Raw genomic sequence first — 17,876 nt, forward strand, 5'->3', positions numbered from 1 at the left:
CCCATCTGTTCAAGGCTGTATTGGTTTTGGTGATACCAACGATTCCTCCGCCCCTTTTACCAGTTCCATTCAACCACTCTTGTGCCTGGTCGGGATCAACCTGATTGAACTTACGCGCCGACCGTTTGACCACAAAATTTCCTTTTTTGAATTCTTCGAGAACTGACTCTGGTAGGTTTCTCATTTCAGCCAAGTAGACAGGACCCCAGCGTCCATAGTTTACATGGTCATACCTGAGAAAGAAAGGTAGCATGCAGGTGAATGAATGGATGTGAAGGTCCCAAAGTCCATCTCGTTGGGCTCTTGTGAACATAAGTAGAATTGCTACCATTTCCAGGTATCCCCACCAGAAAGAGAAGTTGACATTGTCCTCCTTTCTGCGTTCCAGGAAATCTGACATCAATGATGAAAACGTTGGGTTTGTCAGCAAGGTGACAAGGATCTCAACATCTGCCAGGTCGGATGCAGCCTTGGATATTTGAATATGCAGTTGCTCGTCGGCTTCTTTCACATAGTCTAGTAGATTGGGTCCTAATAGTCGCCATAGGGCCTGGCATGTAATTTTGTGTGCTCGCATGGCTTTGTTGAACTTTTTGCCAGCCAATGCTGCTTCAATGGTGTTCTGTCCCATTAGACCAGCTTCAACGCAGGCCTCTGCCAATCCAGATCCGTGCATGTGTTCTCCAATAACTTTTAAAAAGTTCATTGAAATGTGTAGCCCTCCTAGACGTGGAATGAGTCTCTTCTTGTACTCCGGATTGCACCACTTCAACTCCATGAGCTTGCAATAAAGTGCTTGATCCACACTCAGTACCGTGTATTCTTGTCCGAAGCGAGATGAAACTTCCAAACATCGCTCCACGACTGTTTTGAGTGTATCAAACTCGTGCGCTGGTGCCAGGATTATGGGCATATAGCCAACTGTAGTTTGTGGAGGATCATTTTGTGTCAGGGACTCATTGAATACTGTCCAACTGGTTTCCGTTGTTGAGTTGAGTCGCATGAAATTGAACGCTAAATCCACCGATTGGGCCCTTGCTGCACAATCAGTGTCCTTGGACGGTTGATGATACCAAGTTTTTTCCACTTGGCCACTGAAAGATGGTTCGGCCCTGACGGCAGGCATAGTTGCAGCATTTAAGGTGTCCATGACCTCTGGGACATGCAGCATTCGGTCTTTAGAAAGAACCATGCTGTCCCACTTCACGTCTGCGGATGGTCCTCTCTGCCACGCTGCCAGCTGAGTGGCATGGAAGGTTTCTTTTCCGTCCAATGTCTCATCCAGTATGTCGATATTGTCAGCAGTGTAGAACAGAAAGCGGTCAGGAACTAGATTAGGTGGTATGACGGCACCGGTGTTTGGATTCATAGGCTTAATTGTGGACTTGGCTAAGGTTGTGTCCAACTGCAACACTTGATGGTAACTGAGGGTGTGTCCTGCCTTATGGAACATTTCCACCAACTCCTTAGATCGTGTAGTTTGGTGCAGGGTGCTGCCGAGCCCTATATGTTTCGGCGTCAGTTTACTGCCTCCGCTCACTCCATATACCATGTCCTGAGCACTGCTGAGGACTTGTTGTTCTAGTTTCGTATCATCTTCTTTGGCATCGCATGGTTCTATTTCAAGCTGACACGGACCACCATATAAGAGCTTGAGGAACATGTAGACAGTCTCTGGTACGCAACTTAGTGCGTTTCCGATGCTCACTTCAAATCCCACGTGGCCAGGCTTATCAAGCAAATCTCCTCGAAGTTTTAGGGCAACATGCACCAGCGACAGGAAGATGTCCTCTTCAGGCTCGAACCTAGGCATTGTTAGTTGTTCGTCTGCTTCATACGTCAGTCCAGATACAGCATTGCCGGTATACTTAGATGGTACCAACAACGTTTCTCTCTGAGATGTCCCACCATCAGGTCGAACAAAGAGGATGGTATCACCTACTCGAGATTGCAGTTTTTCCCTGAATGTTGTCCGACGACTTACAAAGGACTTCGGAATAACTGTGTTAGCTTCCTCTGAAAGATTTACATACCGATCCCAGACGTCACTTAGCCTCAGCACATGACCCTTTTGGGCTGCATACATAAGTTCTGAAGAAAGCCATATCAAAGGTAAGTCTTGACTGGTGTGAAAATCTTCTTTGACTTTGGATGTACTTCTTTTGAACGAACTTAAGCAAGGAAGGTGATATTTACCTTCCGCTGCGATGAGGTCACTAACGCCTGCCAAACTGAAGCATAGCTTGTGATGTAATTTAGATGCCTCTAAAATATCTTTGCTGACATTGAATGTCATAACTGAACTTAATCGTTGTTTTGACGTACGATCCTGACAAAACATGCACAGCGTCCAGTCAACTGGCTTGACAGAGCTCCGACGTATGACACGACCTTGGGTAGACCCAACAACTGAGCTGCATGTTGGTACATTTTCTCGGTCCTGATGATGATCTTCCAGTCTTTCTAGGCGAAGAAGTTTATTTTTATCGGTGAATTGGACATAACAGTTTTTGTGCCATACGATTGAGGTGGTATTCGAACCCAACGCCAGATCCAGACGATCAATTATATTGCGGTTTTTTGGGTCGCGTAATTTCTTTCTGGTTTCGTAAGCCTTAGCGAGTGTGGCTAGACCTTGATTGCTGGCAGATCGCAAATCCCCATCTGTTTGGCATAAAATGCATAAGGCGAAGTCAATCGATGATGGTCGTTTCAGAGTAGCAACAGGATCCATCTTGATTTAGTCTGAAAATAAAAGAAAGAGAGGTTGCATGTCACCGTCCCGGTAAATAAACCGTCCTTAACTAGACATGATAACAACCTTAACTAGAAAATACAGTTGACAGTGATCTGAAAGCAATGTAATGCCAATCAAGGTAAAACGGCAATAAAAGCCAATATGGTGTATGAAACATCTTCCATTGAAAGCCTGCAATTCAGCTTGGTATCCTATCTTTTCGTGGTCAGCACGCTCACATACAGCTAATAAGCATAGATACCAAGTGCTACTATGACATTCCTATTTTTAAAAGAAAATTAGAAATGTCAATATCGCGTATACTTTTTTTGACGGCCATTTTGTTTTTTGGCTGATTTAAGCCCTAAATATGTAATATTCAGCTTGGTATTATTTTTTATCGTGATCAGCACCCTCATATACAGCTAATAAGCATGGATACCAAGTATTACTACGACATTCCACTTTTCTGAAAAAAAAAACAAATATCGCATAAACTTTTTTGGCGGCCATTTTGTTTTTTGCTGATTTAGGCCCTAAATATGCACATTTCAGCTTGGTATCCGTTTTTTTCGTGATCAGCACCCTCATATCCACCTAAAACGCCCGGATACCAACTTTTACTCAGAAATGCCTCTGCCAAAAAAAAATCAGAAATTTAGCCTAGTCTATGTGTGTGTGTGTGTGTATATATATGTGTGTGTGTATGTGTGTGCACGTGTGTCGATGTATATTTGTCTGTACGTGTGTGTGTGTGTGTGTGTGTGTGTGTGTGTGGGTGTACATGTGTGTATGTGTATATATATGTGTGTGTATATGTGTGTATGTGCATATGTGTATGTGTGTGCATGTGTGTCGGTGTACATGTGTGTGTACACGTGTGTATGTGTGTGTATATATGTGTATATATGTGTGTGTCTGTATGTGTGTCTGTATGTGTATATATATATGTGTGTGCATGTGTGTGGGTGTACATGTGTGTGTACGTGTGTGTGTGTATGTATGTATATGTGTGTGTGTGTGTGTGTGTCTGTGTGTGTGTGTATGTGTATATGTGTATGTGTCTGTGTGTGTATATGTGTATGTGTGTGCATGTGTGTATCCATATGTGTATGTGTATATGTGTGTATGTGTATATGCATGTGTCGGTGTACATGTGTGTGTACGTGTGTGTGTGTACGTGTGTGTGTGTGTGGATGTGTATGTGTGTGTATATATGTGTGTGTGTGTGTGTGTGTATGTGTATGTGTGTCGGTGTGTGTGTGTGTGTGTGTGTGTGTGTGTGTGTGTGTGTGTGTGTGTGTGTGTGTGTGTGTGTGTTTGTGTGGGTGTGTGAATAAGAGAGAGACCGAATTGTGAGATACAGAAATGAAAAAACGAGGTGTGTGTGTGTGTGTGTGTGTGTGTGTGTGTGTGTGTGTGTGTGTGTGTGTGTTATTGTGAAACAGGTGCAGCATCTAACTCAATATGTCGAAATGTCACACACGTCCATGCCCGTGGGATTCCCACGGGTGCCCCACTAGTATATATATAATCCGCAACAACAACACACAGTTTTGAGAACCCCTCATTGTAAATACTTGTAAATAATAATTCTTGTAAATATCCCAGCATTTTAATAAGGTCGCACCCATAGTTAGTCCACAAGCAACACGTAGGACACCATAGGAACTTTCAGTTATTTCCTTAGTCTGTGTTTAGTTAAGGCTGTGTTCCCAATAGTTGAATCTGCGTTGTATTAGTCAAATAAGATAGGCCCTATTCCGTTCATTTTGCAATCTCTCTCTCTCCAAATTGTGGTATGCGCCTCTGCCAGCCGCAGCCGCCTTAGCGCTCGACCCGGCCGCCATTACGCACGTGGTCAAGCTGGAGAAGAAGGGGGGGCGGAGCGCCAAGAACGAGGCGTGGCCCTGTCAACGAACCAACCAGGGCTGAGGTGAGCTTACTGGTGGGCGTGGCGCGGCTTGATCTCTAAGCGCACGCGCCAAGCCCTTTCACGGACTGCGCGGAGACGGCTGATTGTGTACGGACTGTGCGAGGGGAGGCCATTGTGTACGGACTGCGCAAAGTGCACCTAGTGATTGATTACGAACTTCTTTCGGCGGGCTCCGGTTTCATGAACTCGTTTGAAAGGCACTTTATGAACATTGAGAGAGAGAGAGGCAGCAGGCGCACATATTACGTACGCAGCAGTCCAGCTCTCGCATATGTAAAGGTCTGGCCGCGTGCCAACGACACGCGAAGCTGCCGGCCATTCTTCGCCGCGGACCCGGAGCCGGACTCGAGTGGACCGAAGCCGGATCCCATCGCCTGGACCATCTGCTTGGACCTTCCTCCCCTACCCATCACCATCCCGTGTAAGTCTGTCTGTTTGTCCGGGGGTTAAGTAAGACTGTATAGATAAGCTTGGGTTGGGTTGGCTGGGTTGGCTGGGTTGTCCTGCTTCTTCTTCTTCTTGTACATTCTTCCCTTTCGTTTCCTCTTCTTTGGTTGTTGTAAAAAATCCTTTGTTCTTCCTTACCTTTTAGTTTCCCCTCCATTCGATCATCTTCGTCCTTTCTCTCCAATGAGTACCCGTGGCACGATTTGGTAAACCGCTCAGGATCGGGTTTAGTCCTTTGTTAATGGCTCGGGCTTCGGATTGCTAAACCGCTCGGCAATTTTCATCTTGTCCGCGGTCCGAGCGGGAGTTATCTCCCTGCTTTGCGGTCGGATTGGCACTCAGGTATTTGGGACTCCATTGACCAATCAACCTGGCCAATCTCGACCGGAAAGGAGCGTTATAATTTCCAGGATTGGGGGACGGCCAGCTTAAAAGACAAGGGATTAACCCCCCCCTTGGGAAGGGGAGCGCCGACCCCCCGAATCAGCAACAATTGGTGTCAGGAGTGGGATCTGGAACCTGGGACTAAATTTTTTCGACCAAATTTTGGACACCAATTGTGCTATTGGCCGCAACAATTGGTGTCGGGGAGTGGAATTTGGACCCGAACCAAATTTTGTCAATTTTGAGAAAATTTGGTCCAACATTTCGAGCGGCCAAAATTTTTATTAACATCCAAATTGAATCGTGCCATGGCTAGTCAAGGCGATCGGATGCCGGTGGGGGAAAATGAAGGGTTAGAGGCAACCCAGGACCCCAGTGAAGAAGTGGGAGAAATGGAAGAGGAGGTTGAAGGAGGTGCGGTAGGGGGGTTGTAGGCGCACAAAATGGCGGCGCCTCGCACATGGCGACGAGGGCCGCACCCGCGGCGCAAGTGGGAGGGATGGACATGTAGGCCCTCATTGCGCAGCTACAGGCAGCCATACAATTGGGGGTGGACAGAACTCAGGAGCAAATTGGAGGATTGAGTAGGGAGATGGAAAAGAACAGGGAGCAATTGAGAAATGAATTGGGCTGTCAAATAGGGGGGTTAGAAAGTAAATTTGGGGGGTTAGAGAACCAAATTGGGGGGTTGAGACATGAAATGGGAGACCAAATAGGGGGGTTAGAAAGCAAATTAGGGGCCCAATTGGAGGACGTGAGTGGCGAAATGAACGAGGGGTTAACGAGGGTGAAAAGCAAGATGGACACCCGGGAGAATCAAATGAAAAAAATGAAACACGGGTTAACGGGGTTTGAAAACCGAATGGGTGGCCACATAGAAAAATATGGGAGAGACATTGACCGCAGATCGGGTGAAAAGGTTGTGGGGGTACGTGACGAGGTAACGCGGCTAGAGGAGCGCGGGTTGAGCGACGTTGAGCAAGGCACAGCCGGGTGGACCGGGATAGAAATCGCGACCCGGGGTATGGGGAAGCCGGCGACCGCTGAAGTAGAGAATTTGATTTTATTATCGCCAGCGGTCGTCGAGGGAAAAGAAATTAAGGAAAAAGAAATAGTGGAAATTGGGTCGGAAGCGACGGCAGAGATAGAAATTAAATATGTGGCCACTACTCTCCCCTCACACTTGCGCCGCGGGCGCGGCCCTCGTCGCCATGTGCGAGGCGCCGCCATTTTGTGCGCCTGCAACCCCCACTACCCCACCTCCTTCAACCTCCTCTTCCATTTCTCCCACTTCTTCCCTGGGGTCCTTGGTTGCCTCTAACCCTTCATTTTCCCCCACCGGCATTATGTGGCCACTGCTCTCCCCTCTGGGCTGGTGCTCCTGCCTCACACCTAGCTCGTCTTCACGCTGTTGAAAGCAAAGCATTCAGAATCATTGGAATCTCCCGCGATGAAGCTAACTCCAAGGGCCTCTCACTCACTCACCGCAGGCAGGTTGGTGGTCTTTCCGTCTTCTACCGACTCCTCTCTGGCCTTGCCCCCCCCAGCTCTCTCTGGGCTCTATCCCGCAAATATTCCTACAGGTCGCACAAGATCTGCCTGCAACCCTCTTATGGTTAAACTGCCAAAATCAAGACTCTCTGCTCACCTTCACTCCTTCATTCCTCTTTTCTCCCACCTCTGGAACAAATTCCCTCACTCTCTTCAATCCCACTCCACCCTCCAGGTCTTTAAAACAGCTGTTCACCACCATCTCTTATCTTCCCCCATCCAAAACCTTGATCTTTTCTATCCCCGCTAAATTCACCCCAATTCCACTTTTTTGAAATTCCAACTTCTGTCTTGGAAGTCCTTGGTGTCCTTGTGTTTTATACTTTTCCCTCCCCCCCCCCCTTCCCACGCCTCCTCCCCCCAAGCCCTCTCCCTCCCACACATCTCCCTGCTCTTAAATGTTGTGTGCTCTCAAGTGTTTGTGTGCTTGCCCTTCTCTTGTCTTCCCCTCCCTCTTTTTATATATTTTGTTTGTCTGGTTGATTTGTTTGTGAAGTAAATGTCAGCTCTTTCACGAGCCTCGATTCAGTATACAAAAAAAATAAAAAATAAAAATAATAATCGAGGGAACAAATGGAATATGCTCAAAGTCTGTATTTGCATCCTGATGCCGTTCTTGCTAATCCTTATAAAGATTTGCAGGTGCATGTGGAGAGGAGGATCCGAAAGGTGAGTCGAGCTGTATATGGCGCGAAAAGATTTTGCGGGAGAGTGTTTGGCACGAGAGGGTTTTTCGCGCGCTTGGGATCCCAGCGTAACCCGGGCGGTTGTGGAAGGTCCGTGGTGCGCTGTGTGAATGGATATGGCGCACGTGTGCGAATGGCGCCGGAGCGCGAGTATGACACGGAGGGTCAGAATGAATGCACGACAGAGTGTGATAGTGGGAGTGATTGTGATACAGAGAGTGAGTTGGTTGTGGCGGGTGTGCGAGAATGCACACCTGGGTTGGTTGTGGAGCGCGTGATTGGGTGTGCGATAGGGGATTGCACACCCATGGGTAGGTGTGCGCTGAGTGGGTGGATGCAAGAGTGCACCCCCATGAGTGTTACGGAGTACGTAACGGGAGAGTGGGCGCCGAGATGCGCGCGAGAGAAGTGTGTAACGGAGTGTGGGAGTGTGCCTGGGTGGTGTGCACGAGAGAGTGCGGTGGCGGAATTGACGGAGTGTATGGGATGTATGAGTAAAGAAAGGAGCGCGTGGTGTGAGTGTGAGTGCGAGTCGAGCATCGACGCTAACCGGGGCAGCGTTTAGGCCGACGTACAGCTGACGCGAGCTCTCGGGGCGTGGTGCGCTTTGTGTGCTGCGGGGGCCGGCAGGGATCGTTGCCGTGGCAGTCTCGCAAGGACCGCCATGCACGATTCGTGCCGGGCTCCGCCCTGTATGGTCGGTGCCACGCCGTAGCGGTGACCGGCACGATTCCGGGGGAGAAAGGCCAGGTCGGACCTTCGCCCCCTGGCGGGCGCGGTGTTCCGACTGGGCGATGTTGGGTCATCGGGCCGGGGACCGCAAGGTCCCACGCCAGGATGGACCTTGGAACCTCGGTCCGAGTATGCCTCCTCCCCAGCATCGAAAATGCCGGACGGACCCAACCTACAGGAGACAGACCACTATATACATTGCTCGGTTTTTCGAAGCCGAGCAGTGAAAATGCGTTCCACCCGACGAGGCTCAAGTACAGTGAACTAGTAGTAGTTGTAATGGCGATAGTGATGTAGAGGGATGGTAGCTTTACCATCCCTCACATTATTTATTTTGGGGGCGAAGGAGCTATAGGATTTATGGGGTTTGGCGGTGAAAGCTAGCCAGGGTGGGCTAGGATAATAATTGTAGGGACCTAGAAATGACTATAGGTGACTTGAGAGAAAAGTAGTGACATTGTACAAGTAGTGGGGACGTAGAGAGATTAGGTGGATGATAACAACGAGGGAGTGCTTAGTATAAGGGATGACAGGGAGAGCACCAGTATTAGAAGGGAAATAGTTAGATTAAATGATGCTGTGTGTATGAGCTTGAAGTTTAGGATGAAATGAGGAATTAATGAGTCTTGCTGGTGAGCATGTTGAAATGAGGAATTGGAGCGTGGGAAAATCTGAGCGAATGAGGCAATGGTTTGGAGAAGTGAAAGTGTATGAGTGGAGTATTGAGGACATGTGTAATTGTGTATTGAGTGCATTGGCTTGCATGGTGTGCAAGTGGAGAGCATGGTGGTATGGAATAAATGGTCTGGAATAAATGGTCTGGAATGAATGGTGTGGAGTGAGTAGTGTGGAATATGTGGCGTGGCGTGTATGGTGTGAAGGAGTGGATGGGGGAAGGATGGACCCCTTCACGAATACCCGGGGAGGGTAGTTTCAAAGTAGGTAGAGGGAGTAGGTAAATTTTGGTTGGATATTGACATCTGTGGTGCGAGTAGTAGCAAAGCATTGCTTGGTTGGGTGCATCAGTGAAGTGGAATGGCTGGGCGTGTGGCTTAATTAGTGAGTATGGTTATTGGAGCACTCCGCCACTGTTAGTCTGTCGGCCAGATGAGGCCGCAGGTTGGCTCTGGGAGCCAGTTAGTGTTCAGTTCAGTAGTGTTCAGCGGGGCCCGAGGATCCTAAGAGAGGACCCGGGTAGCCCAATGCCAGAGAGGGCATCGAGGGGGGTAGCGCCAGGGAGGGCCTTCCCCCGGTAGGTTAGGTTAGTGAGGAGCTAGGCAAGCTCGGGTGGCGACGTTCAGTGGCGGAGGTGCGCAGGTAAGTAGGACCTGCTAGGAGAGCCACACGACCCAGCCCCGAAATTGTGCGAGAGCACAGTATAGAAAAATCTGGGGAGTGAGACCCCAAATTGGTGAGCACCACAGGGATGGTCAATGGGAATTGGTTTTTAGAACCACATAGTGTAATGATGGCCAATGGATTGGCAGGGCAATACCCCGGGTAGTTTAACTGTGTTAATGTCATTTAGAAGAATAGATAGGAGAAAATCTCTTCGCACCATCCGCATCCACTCACCAAGGTGACAGGACTCCACACCATGTTTTGCGAATGTTTGGAATGTAAGACGCATCTTGACGTGTTGGAGACATTGTGTTGATTCCATCCCTTCCTTCTTGGGAGGGATTGGGGACGAATTGTTTTTTTTTTTTTTTGATCAGTCATACACCGCCTGAAATAACAGACAGGAAAATGCCGAGATATATTAAAAATTCGTCCATTTGATGACAATCGTCACGATGAAATATTTAATTTATACGTCGTCACAATAATGTGGAGAGAGGAGCATAGCTTCGTTCACGTGTCGCTACACACGGGAAATTGCCGAGATATATATTTTTTAAATCGCGGCATGGTCGCGGCATGGTCATGGCATGGAAAAATAACATCAAGTAATCGAATCAATAGGAATGTCCTGTGCCTATAACATCGACGTTATAGGCACAGCTGCATCTAGGCATTGTGTAACATCGACGCGGCTTTTGTTTTAATTAAAACTTTTTGTGCTTGTTCTTGACTTGGGTTTCCCTTCTGAAGTCAGAATATCAATCTGGTGAGTTTCTTTTACACTTTGGTGATTTATTTGTTGAAAGAACCATGTCACTGATTGTCTGTCGCAGCAAGAAGTCAATAATCGGATTATATCACAGGTGGCATGACAAAATGTACGGACAGGTACATTTGACGATTGACTTCACAATCAGGTATATAAGGGTTGTTGCGTTCTGTATCGGTGGAAAACAACTGCTGCACGTCTACAAAAGTTATTGCCGCTTCCTCTGGAGATGGTCCGTCAACTCGACAATGCTGTTTGTCATGGAGTGGTGGCTTTACGAAATTCCGGCATGAAACAGCGTGCTATTGCTCGGCAGTATGGTATCACTCAAGGTCAGGTGTCAAAGATCCCGAAACGAAATGCTCAGAGGGGTGTCCCTCCTCCAATATCGAGGCCAGGACGTCCCCGCAGAACCACAAGGAGGGATGATCGCCAGCTGCACCGGATAGTCCGCAATGGCCATACCAAGTCAGCTAATCGGCTAGGGCTGAGTGGCAGCAACTGACAAATGTGCCTGTATACAGAAGGCTAGTTAACCAACGACTGGTTCAAGCAGGCTATCGTGCCAGGCGTCCCCTGAGTAAGCCATGCCTGACAAGACAACACCACCAGCGCCGATTGCAGTGGGCCAGAGAGCACCGTCAATGGCAGCCAGGACACTGGAATCACGTGATCTTCAGTGACGAGTATTGATTTCTGGTCTATCGTCAAGATGGCCATGTCTGAGTGTGCAGACAAGTGCATGAAGCCTACAACGAAGATTGTATAGTGCCAAGATTCCAAGCTGGAGGTGGTGGGGTGACCGTTTGGGCTGCTTTTCATACAGGGGGCAAAACTGACCTGGTTGTTCTGAATGGAAACCTGAACCAGTTCAAGTACAGGGCCATTCTGGAAGAAACATTGCTTCCATTTACTCATGTCGCCTTTCGAGGAAACTTTGTCTTCCAAGATGACAATGCATGGCCTCATCGTGCTCGCATGATCCAACACCTTCTTGCTGACCGTGGTGTAGAGCATATGGAGTGGCCTGCCATGTCCCCGGATATGAATCCGATAGAGAACTTGTGGGCAAAATTAACGCGTCAAATCGACAACTTGGACCAGCAGCCCACCACTGTGTGTGAATTGCAGCAGGCTATTGTCACTGCATGGCAAGCGATTCCTGTCCAAACCTTGGCAAATCTCGTGAACAGCATGCCTCATGCCTCGACGCGTACGTGCTCTCCTGAATGCTGGTGGGGGTTACACAACGTACTGAACTGTAATTTTACTGTCCTTAATCACAGTCGTAATTTAACTTTTGTTTTTGTTAAAAAAAAAATTGGCTAATGTGCAAAATAAAGAAATACTTCTGGAAAACGCATAGAGGTTTAACACAGTACTGTCGGTGAATTGAGTTCAATATCAGTTTGCATCAATTTCAAGGATCAATTTATTTGCTTCAAAATGTCAAATGTGGTTTTTGTTTCTTTTAAAGGTCACATTAACAAAATCTAGAATAATTTCAACATAATTCCAATGAACTTTTTGTTCTAAGTCATCTTGAAAAGTAAGTTCACCCCCACAAAAAAAATATTCCATATTAAATGCCAAGTCTGTGTGTGTATATATATCGAAATCGAAAAAGAAAGTTTTGACTTTTTGACTTTTTTCGGGATCGAAAAAGTTTTGACTTTTTCAACATATTTCAACATACAGCTATTTGATCTTCATTTCAACAATATTGATAGATAAAGGTGATATAATATAACAAATATCATGAAACATTTACATTTTGCAGTCCATTGTATAATTTAAATAAACATAAATGCAAATTTTGCATGTGGAAAAAGTAAGTACACCCCTACATTTATCACTACTTCAAATACCTAAAATTAGAATCAGGTGCACCTGCTCAGGTGCAAATGATGAGAACATCGTTAGAGAGGATCTTGGAGGAACCTGTCTCATTTAAATCTCAGACATTTACTTTGGTTTGCCCTTTGTTGTAGAAGTGTGCGGCGTCACCATGCCGAGATCAAAAGAGCTCTCTGAGGCCTTCAGAAAGAAGGTTATAGATGCCTACGAGTCTGGGAAGGGATTTAAAAAGATATCCAAACAATTTGAAATCAATCATTCGACTGTCCGGAAGATCATCTACAAGTGTAGAAGATTCCAAACAACTGCCAACTTGTTCAGGCCAGGCCGCCCCAGCAAGTTCAGCCCGAGAGCAGACAGCAAGATGCTGAAAGAAGTCTCTAAGAAACCCAGAATGTCATTACGGGACCTACAGGTAGCTCTTGCCACTGTTGATGTCAAAGTGCGTGAGTCCACCATGAGAAAGAGGCTGCACAAATTTGATCTACATGGGGTGAGGTGTTTTGAATTACTTGGTGGTGAGGTGTTTTAAATTATGTGGTGGTGGGGTGTTTTGAATTACGTGGTGACTGCACTGTACACCACTATATATATATATATATATATATATATATATATATATATATATATATATACTGCACTGTACACCGATGAGCTTTACATAGTGCTGGATTGTGTTACGGATTCGTCACTTCCGTTTTTGCTGTTTTCATCCACTGTAAACATTTTTGATTCCATGTACTATTATTGTTGTCGTTTAAGGGAGATAGAGGTTACTATTTTCAAAAGGTAAAAAAGTCAATGTTTTAAATGAAACCGGAACCGGACGACGACAAAGAGGAAGGCGGAGCGAGTGAGTCGGGGAAGAAGCCTAGCTGCTTCGATGTCTGGAGCAAACGTTGACGAACGGAGGTCACTAGCGAACTTCAGGTTTCCCGGGAAAGGGATTCTTGCGACAGAGTTGTTATCGCTGTGACAGATCAACCTGCGTGTCAGGTTTTGGCAGTTGATTCCGAGGAGAATCGTCGTCATGCCGATACGCCTTGAGAACGGGCCGTTGCCCATTTTGACTCGCGCGCTTTGCGCATCGCACAAGGTTTTTCGCTTCGCTTCAACCATTTTCACCGCATCCAGACGTTTATCTGGTGTGTGTATGTATAACATGGATTTTGAAGGTAAATCTGCGGTTCGCCGGTTTGGAGCTGGGAAATGTCCATACCCGAGGGTGTGATTTCCCAGTCGCCTGGAGGGCGCATTTGGATTTCCCCGTCGCCTTGAGGGCACCTTTGCGCAGCTTTGGCCGCGTGACTGTGACTGCCATCCGAACGGGATTCTGGTCTCGATTGGACATCGTTCGGACGATCGCTGGAGCGGATCGACTTGGGCTTGATGCCGGAATAGAGACATTGGGGAATGTTCTTCTTTTCGCTCACTTGGAGCACAGTGAGTTATATTGTACGAACCTGATGATACCATCATACGAAATATATATTGGTTGTACAATTGATTACTATTGTTGTTGTACTGTTATTCTTGTGTGATCTTAATACAATATTTGTTTGTTGGTAACAATTGGTGTGGCTTCACCATTGATCTTTGACATACAGAATAACACCTTTTTCTGCCGTGACTCCTCTCGGGGCTCGGAGGTACACCGTGACCGGGGGTTGGGGAGGAGCATGTAACAGAAATTTGGGGCTCGTCCGGGATCGAATTCCCTAACATTCCCAAAATTCCCAAATTTGGAATTTTTATAACATTACCAAATTTGTCCAAAAATTTGGAACATTTTTGTGTGAAGGTTAACAGGTGCTAACTAATAGTCACCATGGTGTTTGACGCAGAAAAGTCTGCGGCGTCCCCTCATGAGGCACAGTTCCAAGCATTAAAAAAAATTGGAACTCTTGATATTGGCCAAACATTTTAACTTGGAGGTCCGAGCTCATATGAAGAAAGCAGAGATGCCGACATTGGTGGTAGAATCTCTGGTGGGACAAGGAACATGGAAAGAGGTAGCCTTGGATTGGTTACCCGAGGAAAAAGAAAATGTGGAGCTCCGGAAAATGGAGATGCAACTGCAGAGCCAGGAAAGGTTAAAAGAGTTTGAATGGAAAGTCGAGGAAAGATGAGCAGAGGAAAGGAGAGCTGAAAGGGAACTCGAGGAAAGAAGAGCAGAACAGGAACGAGAACTCGAGGAGAGAAGAGCAGAGGAAAGGAGAGCTGAAAGGGAACTCGAGGAAAGAAGAGTAGAACAGGAACGAGAACTCGAGGAGAGAAGAACAGAGGAAAGGAGAGCTGAAGAAGAGAGAAGAACAGAGGAAACGAGAGCGGAAAGGGAGTTAAAGGAACGTGACATGGCGTATCAGAAGGAACTTGAACTCAAGGCGCTGGAATTAATGGGAGAACGGAGAGAAGTAGCCGGCTAGTTCGACAACTAGTCAGAACACTTGGGAGGTTGGTAGGCATGTGAGGCTGGTTCCACCCTTCAATGAAAAGGACGTAGCCAAGTTTTTTTTACACTTTGAGAAAGTGGCTCATATGCTAAAATGGCCTGTGGGGTCCTGGACTATGTTAGTGCAAAGTGTTTTGGTGGGTAAAGCTCAAGATATCTATTCGGCTTTACCGATTGACCAATGTGCAGATTATGAGATAGTGAAGAAAACCATTCTCAAAGCCTATGAATTGGTCCCTGAAGCTTAACGGCAAAAATTCAGGAATGCCAGGAAGAGGGAGAGTGAGACCCATGTGGAATTTGCCAGAATGAAGGAAACCATGTTTGATCGGTGGTGTGACTCGAAGGGGATTGGGAAAGACTTCAAACTGTTGCGACAATTGATTTTGGTGGAGGAATTCAAACAGTGTGTCCACGCGGACATTAAAGTACATCCGGATGAAAAGAAAGTACCATAGTTGTATGAGGCAGCAACCATGGCAGATGACTTTGCCTTGACACGCAGGATGGGGTTTCCTCAAACCTAACTTCCCGCCTAGAGTTAGCCTGGGGAGTTATGGTAAATCAGGTTCGGAGAACAAATATTCATGGAGGCGGCCTAGAGATGACTATGAGGACAAATCTGATACCGCGACTTTTAGGGATCAGAAGACTACAGTTCCAAGACAGACTTATCTTCCGGGGTGCCCGAGGCAGACCACGAGTTTTTCCTCCGGGCCTACTTGCGCTTTTTGCAAGAAACCTGGGCATTTGATGTCCCAATGTTATGCCCTGAAAAGGAAAAATCAGGAGCGGAGTCAGACTAGTACAACTCCTAATGCATTGGCCAATGCGAGAAATCGTCCTTGGAGGACAGTGCCGTGTGAAGGTTCCCATGCCAAAGTTATGGCATCACAGAACGACCTTGTTCAAGAGGGTTACAGACCTTTTATTTCAGAGGGGTTTGTGTCACTGGTTGGAGACTTGACTAACCAGTGACCTGTTAGGGTATTGAGGGACACAGGAGCACATCAATCTTTGATGCTTGAAGGCATTTTGCCATTGTCAGAGAAGACGGCAACTGGTGTTCGTGTTCTTTAACAGGGGGTTGGTGGCTATGTTAAAGCTCCCCTTCATGTCATCCATTTGAAGTCTGATTTGGTGTCAGGACCGGTCACCGTAGGTTTACAAGCCACTCTTCCTGTAGAGGGAATCTCTTTTGTTATCGGGAATGATTTGGCCGGTGGTCGAGTTTATGGTAATCCGAAGTTTGTTGAAAAGCCTAGTATGGAAAATAACACCGCACGGTTGGAGCGGGAGAATCCGGGTATCTTTCCATCCTGTGCCGCGACTCATGCTATGGGTCGGAAGCGCTCTGAAGAGAAGGAGATGTACTGACGCCACGCTTTGCACAGGCACTTCTTGTCGAGTACCCTGAAACTAAGTGTCAGCACACACAAGTCATGGATGGAGGCAATGTTGGCAAGCTCTTTGTAGGTAGACTGAACTTTGACACAAGTGAAGATGTTCTGGACTCTATCTTTGGCAAATATGGACCACTCTCGGAAGTGCTGCTGATAAAAGACAGGGAGACGCAAAAGTCGAGAGGGTTTGGATTTGTCACGTTTGAATACACAAAGGACGCCAAAGATGCAGAAAAGGATTTGAATGGCAAGGATTTGGATGGTCGGACCATAACAGTAGAGAAGGCAGGCCATGGGTGTCGAGGGGGCTACAGAGGAGGAAAACGTGGAGGTAGTTTCAGGGGTGGCTATGGCTCCCGGGGTGGGAGTAGTAGTTTTGGTGGCGGCCGTAGTCGTGATTACTACGGAGACTCCGAGCAGCAGCAGCGCAGTTTTGGCAACTCTCGACGGGATGACTATTACGGTGGTAGCCCAGATGTGGACCGCTACTCACGTGACTACAGCACCCAACTCTACAACTGTGATTATGATTTCTATGATCAAGAGTAGAGTTGGAAGCACTGAGTGCTCAGGAGCAGCCGAGCCAAGATTCCTACACGGATTAACCCGTGAACTCCACGTTCCTAAATGCGTCCATGCAGTGAATACTTCCAGGCCTCACCACCCAACCACAATGAAACCTGGCTCTCAGCTCGGCCTCCTTCAAAAAGTGCTATAGATTTGCTTTGCTTTGGATTTCTGATCACAACCCTTGGCCTTCATTCAAAAAATGAAAAATAAAAACCAGAGGTTGATGAGATGGAGTTTGGCTTTGCAGGAGTTCAACTTGGAAATTGAGCATGTAAAGGGCAGGGACAATGTCGTTGCTGATGCTTTGTCCAGAGTGAACTAACTTTGGAAATTTCTGTAGGTTGTTTGGAAGTTTTGTTTCTTTATTTTGGGAAATATTAATTATCGTTGCTCACGGGAATTGATGATTTGGGTGTGAGTTTTACTTTTGTTTGTTAAAAGAGTTTTTTCCTGCAAAGAAAGTTTTCACTATGTTCAAACTTTCTTTATTGAGGGTGGGAAGTGTTACGGATTTGTCACTTCCGTTGTTGTGGTTTTCATCCACTGTAAACATTTTTGATTCCATGTACTATTATTGTTGTCGTTTAAGGGAGATAGAGGTTACTATTTTCAAAAGGTAAAAAAGTCAATGTTTTAAATGAAACCGGAACCGGACGACGACGAAGAGGAAGACGGAGCGAGTGAGTCGGGGAAGAAGCCTAGCTGCTTCGAGGTCTGGAGCAAATGTTGACGAACGGAGGTCACTAGCGAACTTCGGGTTTCCCGGGAAAGGGATTCTTGCGACAGAGTTGTTATCGCTGTGACAGATCAACCTGCGTGTCAGGTTTTGGCGGTTGATTCCGAGGAGAATCATCGTCGTGCCGTTACGCCTCGAGAACGGGCCGTCGGCCATTTTGATTCTCGCGCTTTGCGCATCGCGCAAGGTTTTTTGCTTCGCTTCAACCATTTTCACCGCATCCAGACGTTTATCTGGTGTGTGTGTGTCACGTGGATTTTGAAGGTAAATCT

The sequence above is a fragment of the Myxine glutinosa genome, chromosome 2 (assembly GCF_964187855.1).
Source record: "Myxine glutinosa chromosome 2, kmMyxGlut1.1, whole genome shotgun sequence".
NCBI lineage: Eukaryota > Metazoa > Chordata > Myxini > Myxiniformes > Myxinidae > Myxine > Myxine glutinosa.